General features: G+C 39.5%; 1 pseudogene; it reads left to right on the top strand.

Moving 5' to 3' along the window:
- The first annotated feature begins 5,467 nt into the window (after positions 1-5,467).
- LOC126598601 (sulfite exporter TauE/SafE family protein 4-like) lies at positions 5,468-14,693 on the top strand (annotated as a pseudogene).
- Positions 14,694-15,832: the final 1,139 nt, after the last annotated feature.

Below are 15,832 nucleotides of genomic sequence, written 5' to 3'. Positions count from 1 at the left end.
CATGGCTTCGAGGATGCTCGACGGAGCAGTGAGGCTGCCAAGGTAGTTAACAGGTGAAGTGACAGCTACAACAGATATGAATAAAGTTGTATAGCCAACCAAGGGTGACAGGGATTTGCCGAGGATCTTCTCTCGGTCAGAGCTCCGTAAAGCCTTCAGAGAAAAAATGGTGGATCTGCTCTCGTCGTGCCCTCATCTACTTCAAGGCCGAGACTTCCTGCATGCACCACAAACTCCACTTCTTTGTCTTCTTCCACTATGGCTGCTGCCCAAGTTCTCCAGCTCCTCAACCTCTCCCCCGACGACGCCATCAAGCGAAACTCCATCTCCATCATCTCCTGCTACTTCTACCGCAGCGCCTGACCTCCCTCGAGCTCGTCACTATGACCACCATGATAGCAAAGAACTTCAACGACCACTGTCAAATGACTAGCCGATCGTGAAGCTCGAAGCACCATCTTCTCGGCCTCTTTGCTCCGCTCCCCGCAAATTCCTCTACCCATCACCCAAATTTATACAGAAAAAAATATATAATAATAAAAAAAAAAGGATGGTGGAGCAAAGTGGTGCTGTCACCACATGAAAAAAAAAGGGTGCATTTGGCACCATGTGCAAAAAAGGAAAAGAAAAGAAAATGTAAAAAAAATGGTTGGTGCATCTGGCACCATGTGCAAAAAATATATATATATATATCTTTTTAGGATAGTGTTTTGAAAACCATGAAAAAAATAATATAATAATAATAATAATAATAATAATAATAATTTCTTTATGCTTTTGGCACTAAGATATATATATATATACACACACACACACACAGAGAGAATGAAATAAGGCTCATTTATTGATTTCTCTAAAAATTTACATAAATGTACGTTTTACATAAGTTAAAAACAAAAACAAAAACAAATAAACAAACAAACAAGAGGGAGCCTTCACAAAGGTTGCTCAGGAGAAGTCTCAACAGTCGGCAGAGCCCCAGATCGAAGAGGCACCAGAGGGTGATTATTCAAAGCCTCAGTACTAGGCAGAACCCCAGAAGGAGGAGGCACCCAAGGTTGATCATTTGGAGCTTCATTATGCTGTACAGCCCCAGAAGACGAAGGCAAATGTTGTTGGAACAAACCCACAAACCTCTGATGATCAAGTAAAATCTGACCATCAGATTCCTGCATCTGGTCAATCTTCCTCTTCATGTTTGTAGCATAGTTATGTGCGAGCTTGTGCAACTATTTATTCTCATGCTTAAGCCCTCTAATCTCCTATTTGAGACTCACCACTTCAGCCACCAATGATTCAACTTGACAGGTTCGAGCAAATAGATGTTGGGCCATATTAGACACAGAACCTGCACACTGCACACTGAGAGCCAGAGAATCCTTAACAGCCAACTCATCAGACCATTTGGAAAGTAGTCTATTATCTTTGGGAGTGACAAGGTTCCTGGCCACCACTGCAGCGATCATATCATTCTTCATCACCGAATCCCCAACGGTAAGAGGACTAGTAGGGGATATGAAAGATGGGCGCCATATGTTGTCTTGAGAAAGCATGGCTGCCTCTTCACCAAGGTTCAAGTCAAAATGACGGTCGGAGGGGCCAAACATTTTCAAAGGTGTTGAAGAAAGAAGAGGTCGGACAAATCAAGTGCAAGAAGGGAGTTTCTACAGGCAGAAATTCAAGTGTGCTTCGAAACGTACTACGTGCCTCTATAAAAATTAACACTCGAAGGGATTTCAGAGATCTAAGAGGCAAGCTCAGAATTCGAGGAGGCCAATTCAAAAATCGAAGAGGTGCTAGCTTTCTCAAAAGCTGGGCTTGCTCAGAAACCACGGGTCATCCTCTTTTTCAGATTTGTCCGCACTTGTCACATGCAACCTCTGCACTTTACGGAGCTCAGAACTCAAAGAGGCAAGCTCAGAAATCGGAGAGGCATGTGCTTTTCCAAACATGTCAACATCAGTCATATGCACATTCAGCTTTGCGCAAATCACGAGCAATTTGTCTAAGCGCCGATTTCAGATCTCGAAGAGGCATCTGCTTTTCCAGACGTGTCAGCATCTATCGCATTCACACTCAGCTTTACGCAAATCACGGGCAATTTGTCAAAGATTTTTGGTGAAGTAGAAAGCACGTGAAGTTTACTATTCAATCATCCAACGGTTGCCGACAAGAGTGAAAGAACAGTACTGGTTATTAATCCATATAAATGTCAACCTTCACCCTCCATTGCAAGGGAGACATACAGAACATTTCTTCATCTTCGAGAATGTTTTCCCAACGACACCTCTCGAGTCACTTAGTGTTCCTTATTCCTTGGGGTACCTCTGCAAACAAATGACACCAAAGCAAAAGTATCTCATATCACCAGGGTAGAAAGCAAGAGTATCTCATATCATGCTTTCTCCCTATCCTTTCTTTTGTCCTTGTTCTTACCTGCAAAGACAAGGATAAAGAAAGCAATATGTCGGAACCTTCACTTAAACTCGGGTAAGGAATCAACTACCTGGAACCTTTGCCTGGTTGCTTACATGGTATTGCTCTCGAGTACTCATCTTCCACTGCTACTGTACTTCCAAAGAAGCTGCCACATCTGCCTGGAGAACAGATAAGGCAAGTGAAAATGATACCTTACAGCATGTGGAGACAACGTGCAGAAGAAACAAGCAGAGAAGAATGCAGCCTGCACAGTCAACTCAGCAGAAGGAGTCTGAGTTGAGGAACTCGAGAAGATGCCATATTTTCTTGGAGAACAGATAAGGCAAGTGAAAATGATACCTTGAAGCATGTGGAGACAACGTGCTGATTTCCTTCAAAATCAAGTCTCATCTTCCCTGCACAATCGACCAACCCAGCAGGAGTCTGAGTTGAATCTAAGAGCTCAAGAAGCTTCAACAACATATTGATGGCCCCATCGCCGAAGAGCAAAGCCTTGTTGTGCAACGCTGTCAAATCGCCACCACTTCTTCGAAAGTAAGAGTATTTCATATCATGCTTTCTCCCTGTCCTTTTCTTTGTCATTGTTCTTACGTGCGGGACAAGGAGAAAGAAAGCAATCAGTCAGCACTTGGTATCAATCTTCCGATCTAGAACCGACTGCCTAGAACCCTTCCCTGATTGCTTACCTAGCACTGCTCTCGAAGTACCCATTGTCTCAACATCTTATGCTTCCAGAGAAGATACCACATTTACCAGAAGAACAAATAAGGCAAGGGAAAATGATACATTAAAGTATGTGGAGACAAGCACAACAAAGCACGTGCCGATTCATCTGCTACTTTTTCAAAACCAAAAGTATCTCATATCATCAGGGTTGCAATCACTCTGGGTGGAGGACTCGTTTTGACCCTCAAATTCTTGGGTTGACTCGCTAGGCATTGTGGGCTGCAAGTGCCGATTCACCACCCTTGAATCAAATCCTTAAAGATCAAGTCACCAACTGGAAGAAGAGTCCATCAATCTTGAAGATCATACCATTGACCAAACTGCTCAGTGGTGAATTAGAAAGATTGAACAAAGCAATAAGTCGTCACCTTCACCTCGTGCCTACTTACCATGTGTTCGAGTCAACCTTCAAGAATCAAGCCTCAACAGCCCTTGAAAAAACTTCCAGCCAAATTCAAGATCAAGCCTCGACGGCCTTTGAGGAAATCACAAGTCCGATTCAAGATCAAGCGTCCACCACCATTGAATCATATCCAGTTCAAGAATAAGCTGTGGAAAGTCAACAATTGGAGGAATCCAGAAAATCCTCCAACTCAGTTCAAGATCAAAGCTGTGGAAAGTCAACAAGCGCAAAAACAAATATGTGCCAATTCATCCACTACCAAAGCCAAAGATCATCTACCAAATGAAGCTCCTTGTGGTCCAATTTCAACCTTCAAGATCAAGCCTCGACGACCCTTGAAGAAATTTCAAACAAAGTTCAAGATCAAGCCTCAACGACCCTTGAAGAAATCTCAACCCCAATTCAAGATCAAGCCTCAATGGCCCTTGAAGAAATCTCTAGCCCAATTCAAGATCAAGCCTCGATGGCCCTTGGATCGACATCTACACTAAGGGACTTCAAAACGCATCTCCTACACGTGACAAGCACATGTATATGACGCGCCTTGAAGTGGGGGCATTTGTAGACATCAAAATTTCGGTGAAATAAATGTTGACCAATAGTTACAATTTCAACGTTCACGTGTCACATAAATTTTACACGTAGCGTGTGACTAAAAGAAAAATCAAAATAAATTAGAAAACTCATCAAATAAGACACATGTCAACACCTGGCAGAAACGATTTATTTCATCTGCATATTATATTTAAAATTAGGCCTTGGAAAATTCTACAAATAGGAAGCCAATGCATTCATTTGGATACCAATTCATAACCAATTCACCTCACACCAAAATCTTGAAGCTTTGAAACTCCAAAGCTCCCAAGCAAATCCCGAAGGATCAAGAAATCTCTCTTCGTTCTTCGTCAACCCAACCTTCAAGATCAAGCCCCAACGGCCCTTTGGAGGAACTTCCACTAATTCAAGATCAAGCCCCGACGGCCCTTGAAGAAAGCGTTCATCGTTCATCATTCGTTCATCCTAAGATCAAGCCCCAACGGCCCTTTGGATCAACAACATCAACAAATCCACACATCCAACCATTCTTCAAGATAAAGCCCAAAAGCCCCTTGAAGATCCATTCATCAATTGTTCATCAAGATCAAGCCCCAAAGGCCCTTGAAGATCCGTTCATCAACAGTTCTTCAAGATCAAACCCAAAAGCCTTGAAGATCCGTTCATCCATCAACCTTCAAGATCAAGCCCAAAGGCCCTTGAAGAAACTTCCTTCAACCTTCAAGATTAAGCCCCAACGGCCCTTGAAGAAAACTTTCAACCATTCATCCAAGATCAAGCCTCGACGGCCCTTGGATCAATCACACATCCATAAATCAACACCTTACGGAGATCGAATCAGAGGCTAAATTTGTAGAAGAGATTGTAACCCCTAAATCATTAATACAAAATATTATTTTGTATGCTTGTTCTTGTCTCGTTTGTTTCAGGAATTTTCGTGTTTACAAACGGGTCAAAATGGATTACCCATGTGTTGCCGCGTGTCGAAATGGATTACCCACATGTTACCCGCGTGTATGCCCGTTAAGAATCTGTTCTTAACGGGTCACCCGATAATGACTCGATTAATTATCGTGTTGATCCAAAATCCATTATTTTCGTATTATTTTCGTGTCGTATAAAAAAATACAATATCTATTAGAAACACAAGAAAAAGATTCAGATAATATCTCCTATCGTATCTCAAATTGGTAACAACCCTAATTCAAGAAAAATAATTAATGTGACTAGATGTGTCACTCATGTGGCTCCTATTAAACGACAATTCTCTCTCTCTCTCTCTCTCTCGTATTTATATATTACCTTGGTTGGTTCTCTCACTATTTAGTACGAGCAGAGAAAATAACATATCTGGGTGTGCCAAAGCAATTGAAAAAAACTGAATTTTGCAGTTATATCCTAGTAAATATTTTGGTGTTTGTACTATAAACACTCGAAGAAAAAAACCAACGAGTTCGATGGCCACAAAAACCCTAGTGCTCTATCTCCTTTCGAGTTTCTCTCTCGCTATTCTCTCTGTGTTTTTCACTCACCAATATGATTACTACTCTCCCCAAATCTGCCTTTCCAGTTATCTCAGTTCCAATCTCTCCCACCTCTCCACCACCAATAAAACATGGCATGTAACTCTCTCTCCCTATCTCTCAGCTTTTTGTGTTTCTGTATGTGCACGTGCCCCATGCTCTTAGCACACGGAGCGTGCACATCCAAATGTCTTTGAATGTGTGCGTGCCCCATGCTCTTTGCACATGAAGCGCGCACACATCCAGACGTCTTTGTATGTATGGAAAAGGTGAAGTGTTGCTCAATGGATAAAGGTTTTTGTTCTTTGAGTGCAGGAATTGAAGTTCAGTTTGAGGCTTGTGCTAGTGATTGGATTTCTGGGGTCAGCATGTGGGACTGTGGGAGGAGTAGGAGGGGGGGGAATATTTGTTCCTATGCTTACTTTGATTGTTGGATTTGATACCAAGTCTACTGCTGCTGCTCTCTCTAAATGTAATTTCACTTCTCTCTCTACCCAATCTTCTTCTTTTCTCCCCCCCCCCCCCTTTTTTTTTTTTTTTTGCATATTTTGAGTTTCAAAAACCACCTTTTTCTTCTGCTTTCCATTGAGTTTATGATGTCAAAATTTTTATTTAAAACATATAACAGAAATTCAACCCGTTATATTTAACATAGTATCCCAACTCAATGAAAAACGATTTTCGCAGATTTTATACCTTTTAGTTGAATGAATAAAACAAGAATCTAAGAATTAAAATAAAGGAATGAGATTCAAGAAAATACAAGTGTGAAAGGCAATACTAAATTAAGTTTATGATGTAATTTTTATTTAAAACAGTCACATGCACTGATATCAAAAAGAGTTGTTAAATGATTGATGCATTTCTGTCTCCCATTTGTGTTTCTCCCAAATTCTGAAATTTTTCTCCTAACTAATTTCACCTAACTATTCTACTTGTCTGTGGTATAATATATTACTTAATTCTTGTAATATATTTATTTAATTAAAAAAATATGGTTTAGATTGGATTGGATGATGCAGGTATGATAATGGGGGCATCAGCATCATCAGTGTGGTACAATCTGAGAGTGCCTCATCCAACAAATGAAGTGCCAATTATAGACTATGAATTGGCCCTTCTCTTTCAGCCCATGCTCATGCTTGGCATTACCTTCGGTGTTTCTCTCAGTGTTGTCTTCCCGTACTGGCTCATCACTGTCCTCATCATTATTCTCTTCCTGGGTCCGTACATTAATTTACTAAAATATTACTCTTATCATTTAGTTATACCATCATTTGTAATAGAGATGAAACTTACATGCATTAGTGAGTACTATCTCTGTTAGAGAAATGGTACAAATGATGGTAAAATTAGGTAGTAAATATAGCATTACTCTTAATTTACTTATTCTCACACAACCCAATTTCATATTTTATTTTAATTTATTAAATTTCTCATCTTTTTGCCTCTTAGTACTACGTCTAGTGGGAATCTCTTCATTTGTAAGTGAAATGTCTTAAATTCGATTAACGCCAAATGCGAGTTTGAACCACATTATTGCTAACTCAATGTAAGATTAAGCCTATCTCCCTTCCTCTTAATGTAGATAATATCGTTTGTTAACAAAAAAAAGAAAAAAAAATCCCATCCTTTTTCTCTTCTTTTCTTCTTTCTAATCGTATCAGGGACTTCATCAAGGCCTTGTTTTAAAGGGGCTCAGATATGGAAGGAAGAGACTATTTTAAAGGTCGGAGTGCTTTTACAATTTAGACTGCTGGTAATTTAACGGTACCAATTTTTACCATCTGCTCTCCAAATTGAATATTTAACATATAGATAGGCTAAAAGATGGGCCCTAAATCTAAAGTATTTGAAGATCATTATTGAAAGTGAGTGATTTCATTGTGCATTCATTTCTGAAACTTTTGCAGAAAGAGTATGCAAGGGAGCAAGAAGCTACAGTGAGCTCTCAGAGCAAACGTAAGACACATACATCTGTGTGACTGTAAGTGTGTGCGCGTGTACATATTTATTTATTTTTTCTGTTTCTGATATGGAAATCTCCTGTGTTTCTTTTTTTTTTTTTTTTTTTTTTTGCAAGGTGCAGATCTAATTAATGAAGAGTATGAGTCATTACTTCCAAGAGAAGAGAAATCAATGATGGTGAGCAAAATACTGATGTTCTTATCTCAAGTACTGAAAAAAGACTGAACTCTTTTTTTCTGTATGTTTCAGCAAATACTAATGTTCAATCTTAGATGGAAAAAGGTGTTGGTGCTGGTAGCTGTATGGGTTATTTTCCTTCTTCTTCAAATCCTCAAGGCAAGTAATCCTCCTCTCCCTGATTGGAGAAGGACTTAGATGGCAGTACGGGCACATGCCACCATGTTGTACCTATTCCAATATATAACGTCATGTGTAAAGAACCTTATGCATGAATGTTGGAGTGAGAATTCCTACGAGAAGAAATATCTTCACAGATTTGTTGACCGCAATCCTCACGTTCGCCGAATCCTTCTTTGAAGTATCCCAAAATAATCTTCCTCCGTAGCTTGCCTGGGTGGGTACCTGCAAAAGATACTCTGACGCTCAAGTTAGTCGATTGGTTTCTATTCTCTGAGTTTTCTCAGGTTCTCCTCACCTACCTTGTTCTTTGACTCCTCTCCCTATTTATAGGATTGCATGCTTAAGGATCAAGCACCACGACCAGACCTCCTTTCGCATTTCCTTAGTGGTCATCTGTCATATGACTGCATGCTTTAGGAACAAGTGTCACGACCTGTTGCCCTCTTCCACTTCTCCTCCGTAGTGGGGTAGTTATCTAGGCACGTCCCTTGCGTCCGTATATTTCTTGTGGGCTTTTTACCTTGCACAACACTTTCTCCTTGGATGATTGGTATTGGCCCATGAGTCGAAACCAGATTTTATCCTCCCACAGTGCCCCCTTTTTTCCCTTTTTACGCATGTGAAATAGGGAAAAACTGAGTTTTTCGATCTCATAGGGCCTTGAAGTACAATCTTTAAGCCAAGCTAAACTTGAAGCACTTTTTACCAAGGCCAAATTTGTGGAATTTGCTTTTTCTAAGAGTAAATGCAAATTTATCGAAGCCTTCATTTCGTTCACTTGACTTACAGATGCTCAACTAGCTTTTTCGCCTTGTCATATCTTTGCATAATTTACGAGCGTCAATAGACATCTCTACAAAATTTACGAATGAGGGCTGACATCTTCCCACTATGATTTTCGAACTAGGATTGACACATTACAAAAGTGGACTGACATGATTTACGAGGTTATTTACAAACGAGGGTTTACGAACGAGGACTGACACATTATGAAAGTGGACTGACATGATTTACAAACGAGGATTTACGAACGACGAACGAGGACTAACACATTACGAAAGTGGACTGACATGATTTACGAACGAGGATTTACGAACGAGGACTGATACATTATGGACTGACATCTTACGAACATTGACTGACAAAATTTGACTGAGTAGGTTGTCTGACTGGCTATACAAACATGTACCTATTATATAAACCACTATCCCATCTTGTTGAACTGATGAAGGCAATAGCTGCAGCACAGAAGCCTAAAAGCGCATCCCCCTCGCCGAACACGCCTAGTCTACACACCCATCTGCTTTTATACAGATACATGTGTACATATATATTGACAATGACACCGACACTAACTTGCTTTTCTATATATATATATATATATATATATATATATATATATATATATATAGTGGCGAAGCCAAGTGAGGGCGAGGAGTGGCGGCCGCCACTCCCCTCGTCGGAAAACACTACTGGAACGCTGGTTCAGCCCCTCCCCTCGCTGGAAAACTTGGCTGGTTCAGGCTTCATCCCTCCCTGTTCTCCGGTGATCTGGTTCTATTGCTGCACAGCAGCTAATTGCTTGTTTTTTTTTTTAAACATCTGGTCTGATGCGAATATCGGCTTTAATAAGACAGCCATGGTTGCAGTTGCAAAGCTTGGTGCAGTAGCATATTGCAGAGTTTGCATACCCACCATCGGAAAGAAAAAGATGAAAAAGTTAAAATCTTTTTATTTATTATTATTTTTAAACAATTAAAACCCTATTTTATTATAACTTAATTACACGACACCGTTTGAGTGCTTACATGTGGCAGTAGTTACTGCCATTCATTTCGTCATAACTAGGAGAACTGATTGCACTCAAATTGAAAGAAAATGATATACTAATCGACAAAATAGAAAGAAATAAAGAAAGATTATATTATTGAATTTTGTAATTATATTTCTTTTTTATTTTTGATGGTACACACTATCATATAAATATAATCACCATATCCTTTTGTTTTATATGAGTTTCAAGTAACACATATACAATATAAAATAAATTCATAGATTCAAAAAATATTTTGTAAAGCATTATGAACTCGTAATCACTTGAATTCTTATCTCATACTATTAGATTTACCAAAGTACTAAGGAGAATTTTCAATATTTTATATATTAATATTATTATTATTATTATTATTATAAATAGGCATTTATTTATATGAATATAATAAATCAAGAATCTGCTTAAGCACTAGGCATTAGGCTCCAGGCCACCGCCTGATTAAAGCCTAACGTCTTTTAGGACCTTTCTCATTATACCTTAACGTAATGGAACGATACTATAAGAAATGATACTTATATCCTCCTTCAAATAATACGGTTAGTGCACAAATCCTCATTTGAATATTTCGCAAATCCTCATTTGAATATTTCGAGTACTCTAAATCCTCCTTTGAATATTTCGAATAGTCCAAATCTTCTCAATAAAATGAGCTTACTCAGTTCAATGAAATATCTGCTAACCTTCTTGCAAACCTTGGACTGAGACCTTGAATGATTGTCTAAATTCTTTTGGAGCCTTTTATTCTTTTTTAAATTTCGCCCCTCCTGCGAATAATTTCTGGCTTACTTTTCTATATATATATATTTATTTATATGCATTCCGACCCTAACTTGTTGTTCTATATATAAATACACACACACACACACACACATACATATGCACACTTTTTCAAACATCACATCCTTGCCAGAGTTGCTATCTATCTAACTACACACACACACACATATATAAATATATATGTCTAGGCACATAGGCATATATAGGCACACCTACGCGCAACATCTACGTGCTTATCTCTGCGTACCGACATGCGAATCTTTATATGTACTTTTCATATATTTGTATATATCTTTATGCTCACATGCATATATATATATAAATTTATATATATATATATGTGTGTGTGTGTGTATGTGTGTGTGTCATTACCTTTGGTTTCTCCATCCTGCTTTTCTTCACTTTCTCTGCTCAATTTCTCCACCAAGCCTGTGATTTCTCGAGTGGCCTCTTGGCTTACAGGTAAGTTTTTATTTCAAACCCCACTTGTGGGAATACTCCACAAATTTCTCTTTTAAACCAAAGATATTCCCTTTTACGATAGGAGAACAATGTCCCATTGTTTGAGCTTTTACTTTTGCGCACGTAATGCCTCATCTTCCTCTACACACACACACACAACGTGTTCGAGGAGGAAAATCTGATTAAATTTGCCCCTTCATTATTGATCTCAAAGCCATTCAGATCTTGGGTTTTCTTCTCCCACACGATCTTAGATTTCCAATCTTAATTGGGTCTCTGCCTTTCCGATCTTGGGTTTTCTTTTCGCACTCGATCTTATGTTTTCAATCTTGATTCGATCTTCATCTCTTGGTTTCTACTCTTCAGCTTTAGACTTTAGTCTAAGATTCGAATGAAGTGCAACTTTATTTATCATACAATAAGGAGATGTCAACAAACATCCAGGGATACACCCTTTGATATGCAAGGAAGACAAGAAGGGATCTACCCTTCAACATTGCTAGAAACAAAAATTCAAATACGGAAAACATAAACACGAAAAGTTAAATGTGGTACTTTCTCAAATGAATTGTGTTCCATGAGCGTGGCACGTACTGACCTGTTTCAACGTGCCTGGGTTTATAAGCTCTATTTCCGAAGGCTTCGATAATCATTGGTGGCATGACCAAAGTCGTTATGATGAGCACACATCTTGTTCTTGTCTTGCTTTTCTAGCAGCATTTGAATTCGTGCTAGCGCAGGAAAGATTCATTTTCCTTTGTTCTCGTGGAAAATTTTGCCCAGGCTCACTATCAGCTTGGTGTTTGGGCGATCAAGTCTAGATCTTTCATTAAACCCATCATTTGGATCACGTGTGAATCTTCTTTCCTGCCTCGGTTGAGTCGTGGGTTTCAAGGTAGGCGCACCGCTAGAAATGCAACAATAGTCGCGGTGGCCCGCTTGATTAGATAAGTTCCTCTTCCTCTAATCTGATGATTCAATCAACTCGGGCCATCACCTCCCTCATGTCTAGTGATGGTGTTTCAATTAATGACCTACGCATCTTTGTTCCAAGTAACACCCCTTTTTCAGAATGCCAAAAACACAGTGTGGGAATCACATTCTTCCAAGGTGGACATCTCCTCAGTGAACCTAGTCATGTACCTTTTGAGGCTCTTGCCAACATTTTGTTTGGTGCCGAACAAGATTGTAACATCTTTTCTTGGCCTTCGATTACAAACAAACTGAGATATGAATGCTTAGCAAAGCTCTGTGAAACTTTCGATAGACCTTAGTTTCAGTTGTCTGAACCAAGTTAACAATGATCCCGAAAGACTTGAGGGGAACAACTTGCACAAGAGGGCCTCGTCGTCTCCTTCAAGCGCCATCTGCTGTTGAAAGTGGTAAATGTGTTCGACGGGATCAGTTGTGCCTTCAAATAGCCTAAACTTTGGTTGGATGAACTTGGCAGGTTTTTTAGATTTCAGGATGTCCTCTGTGAATGGCGATTTACGAATCCCTTTGGCCGTTTCTAAAGCAAGCTCCGCCGGGGTCTATGGCTTGTATCCCTTCACAATCTTCTCAATTTGTTCTCGCAAATCTATATCCTTTACCTTTTTCGACCCTTTTATCATGTGATCCCCTTCGCCCTAATTTTTCGTCACTTCAACACGGTTATTGGATGGCACGCTAATAGAGCTGCCCTCCTTATCTTCTTTTTCTGCATGTTGTCTCTTGGTGCCGGTTACATCTTCTACTGTGTTTCTCGCTTTAGCCTTCTTCAACGCCTCCTCTGCTATCTTTTTTGTTTCATGCAATTCCCTCGTTAGCCTTCTAAATTGTTCCATGGCGAGACTAGGTTCACTACTTTGGGATTGAGACCTCGCATGTATCGATCGAGTCCCTATGTCTTCGAAGGAATTCAGAACTTTTTGTGCAGATCCAGTCATGTTTGTAGCTTGATTTTGTTTCGTTTCCACAGACGGCACCAACTGTTGGAGCGATATTTCCTACGAGAAGAAATACCTCCACAGATTTGTTGACCGCAATCTTCACGTTCACCGAATCCTTCTTTAAACTATCCCAAAATAATCTTCCTTCGCAGCTTGCCCAAGCGAGTACTTGCAAAAGATACTCCGACACTCAAGTCAGTCGATTGATTTCTATTCTCTGGATTTTCTCAAGTTCTCCTCACCTACCTTGTTTTTTTGCTCCTCTCCCTATTTATAGGATTGCATGCTTGAGGATCAAGCACCACGACCAGACCACCTTTCGCACTTCCTTAGTGGTCATCCATCATATGACTGCATGCTTTGGGAACAAGTGCCATGACCTGTCGCCCTCTCCCACTTCTCCTCCGTAGTGGGGTAGTTATCTAGGCACGTTCCCTTGCGTCCGTATATTTCTTGTGGGCTTTTTACCTTGCACAACACTTTCTCCTTGGATGATTGGTATTGGTCCATGAGTCAAAACTGGATTTTATCCTCCCACAATGAATCATATGATTGGCACGGGACGCCTTGGTGTGGTGTACTCGTCTCCTCTGATTGCATGATTGCCAAATGCTTATAACTTCAAATTTTTTGAATTGAGTGCAGAATTATGTAAATGCTTGCGGTACATGGTATTGGGTCCTCTTCTGCTTAGAGGTAGTAGAACATATCCTACTTGATAATTGCCACAACTGGTTTCTCAACTCTATTCTAATACGGGGACAGCATTTACCCCTTGCTTTTTTAACAGTTATTTTATCTCTTTTGTTCTTTTCTTTTTTCTACATGTTTTACCCCTTCTGTAATATTTTTTTTCAGTTTCCCATAGCACTTGGAGTGTTTGGATATGAATCAGTGAAGCTGTGCAAAGAGCACGGGAAGAGAATGAGCACAGGGAACACAGAATCCATCTGTGAGGCTTCGATCACCTGGACTCCGGTTCACATTGCATTTTGTGCACTCTGTGGAATCTTGGGAGGCACTGTCGGGGGCTTACTTGGATCTGGTGGAGGTTTCATTCTTGGACCTCTCCTCCTTGAGATTGGTGTCATACCTCAGGTCTCAAACATTATTTTACCATGGTTAAATCCCATTGAGTGCAATTTTCCCATGTAACTACAATGCATGTAAATTGTCATTGAATGTTACTGTTTCCATGAACAGGTTGCCAGTGCAACTGCCACTTTTGTGATGACATTCTCATCATCTTTATCGGTCGTGGAGTTCTACTTGCTCAAGAGGTTTCCAATACCATACGGTATGGCTTTCATTTTTTGTCTCATTAATTTCTTGGTTAGCAAGCAATGGTAATTTCTTTTTTTGATGTAAATTCCGTTTGCAGCTATATAACTCACAAGCATGTCAATCTTGGCTGGCTTCTGGGGACAGTTCCTTGTACGAAGAGTAGTTGCAATTCTGAAGAGAGAATCAATCATCGTATTCATCCTCTCTGGTGTCATCTTTGCTAGCGCCATCACAATGGGTAAAAACAATTATTCTTTTTCAAACCAAAATTCGCATGTTGCTGTTACTTGAAAACCGAGTTTCATCATCCGTGCATGTCCTAATTCTTGTTTGTGAGTTGTTTTTCAGGTGTAATCGGCATCAAGACAAGCATCCAAATGATAGCAAATCACGAGTTTATGGGATTCTTGGAATTCTGCAGCAGTCAGTGATCGCAGGCTAAGATATAGAATGATAGTGGAAAGTCGAAGGAAATCAGGAAAGAGCAATGGGAATGTTTCAAAAGGAAAGTTGTATCATAAAAAATTCATCATAATTGTTGGCCAACACCCAGTTGACCAACCCGAATCAACATTGTTCTGAAGCAATAAAAAGGAAGTGTGTAGTTGTCTCTGTTCTAGGTTTTGGTTGCTTGTTAGGTACTGGCTAACACATGAACCAAGCAAGTAGTGTCCGATTAGTTTCTGGTTTATATGGATTAAGTTTGCTTGTTAGCTTCTGGCTAACAACACATGAAAAATAATTGTGCTTTCTGTAGAGGTTAGGTTGCATGTTAGCTACTGGCTAACATCATCTCAAAAGACCTCTTGTATTCATTTTATCGAGTTTGATAAATTAGTCTTAAATCTTAATAAAATATCCCTTCTAGATAGTGTGTGAATGACTGTCAACTGTTAATTGTTGGATCAGCATTATAATTGTATGTCTTTGTTAAGCAACCAGTGGCCTTGCAGAGCATATCCAACTCATTGACATAGAGCCAAACATGTATAATTGCTCGGTTCATAACTCACTTGAAACCATGATCTTGATTGCCTTCAAAAAGTATTTCCTATTTGCATTGTTTGGGTCTAACCGTTTAAGATACTCAGATCGAGCTTTGGGTGGAAATGAAAAAATACACTGCTTTAATCTGCTTAAGCTGCACCCTATGTTTGTAAATCTCCAGTGTTTAGACTAAAAACTTCAAGAAAAATGTTACTTTTCAAATAATATCTTGAGGGGATTTTCCAATTGTGATAAGAACTTAATTTCCAACATGCCGATATTGTTGACAAAGCGCGCCAAGAAAAATTGCAACTTGGACCACAAAACTGCTCTCCTTAGTCAATAAAATTGGATATCTCTTCTTCTTTAATTTGTGGAAGAGTTTTTGTTGGAAGTAGAATCATGATTCATGATACACATTTGGCAAAAATTTGACGGCTTGTTTCACTACTACAAAAGTACCCATTAGTGTCATTTGAAAAAACGACAAGAAAAGCCTATTACTGTCGGATATTAGCAAAAATTCCGACATAAAATCATGTACTGACGGATAAAAGAACCAACAACATTGCTTACATCACGA

The sequence above is a fragment of the Malus sylvestris genome, chromosome 14, assembly GCF_916048215.2.
Source record: "Malus sylvestris chromosome 14, drMalSylv7.2, whole genome shotgun sequence".
Classification (NCBI taxonomy): Eukaryota; Viridiplantae; Streptophyta; class Magnoliopsida; order Rosales; family Rosaceae; genus Malus; species Malus sylvestris.
This window is presented reverse-complemented; position numbering and strand designations above follow the sequence as displayed.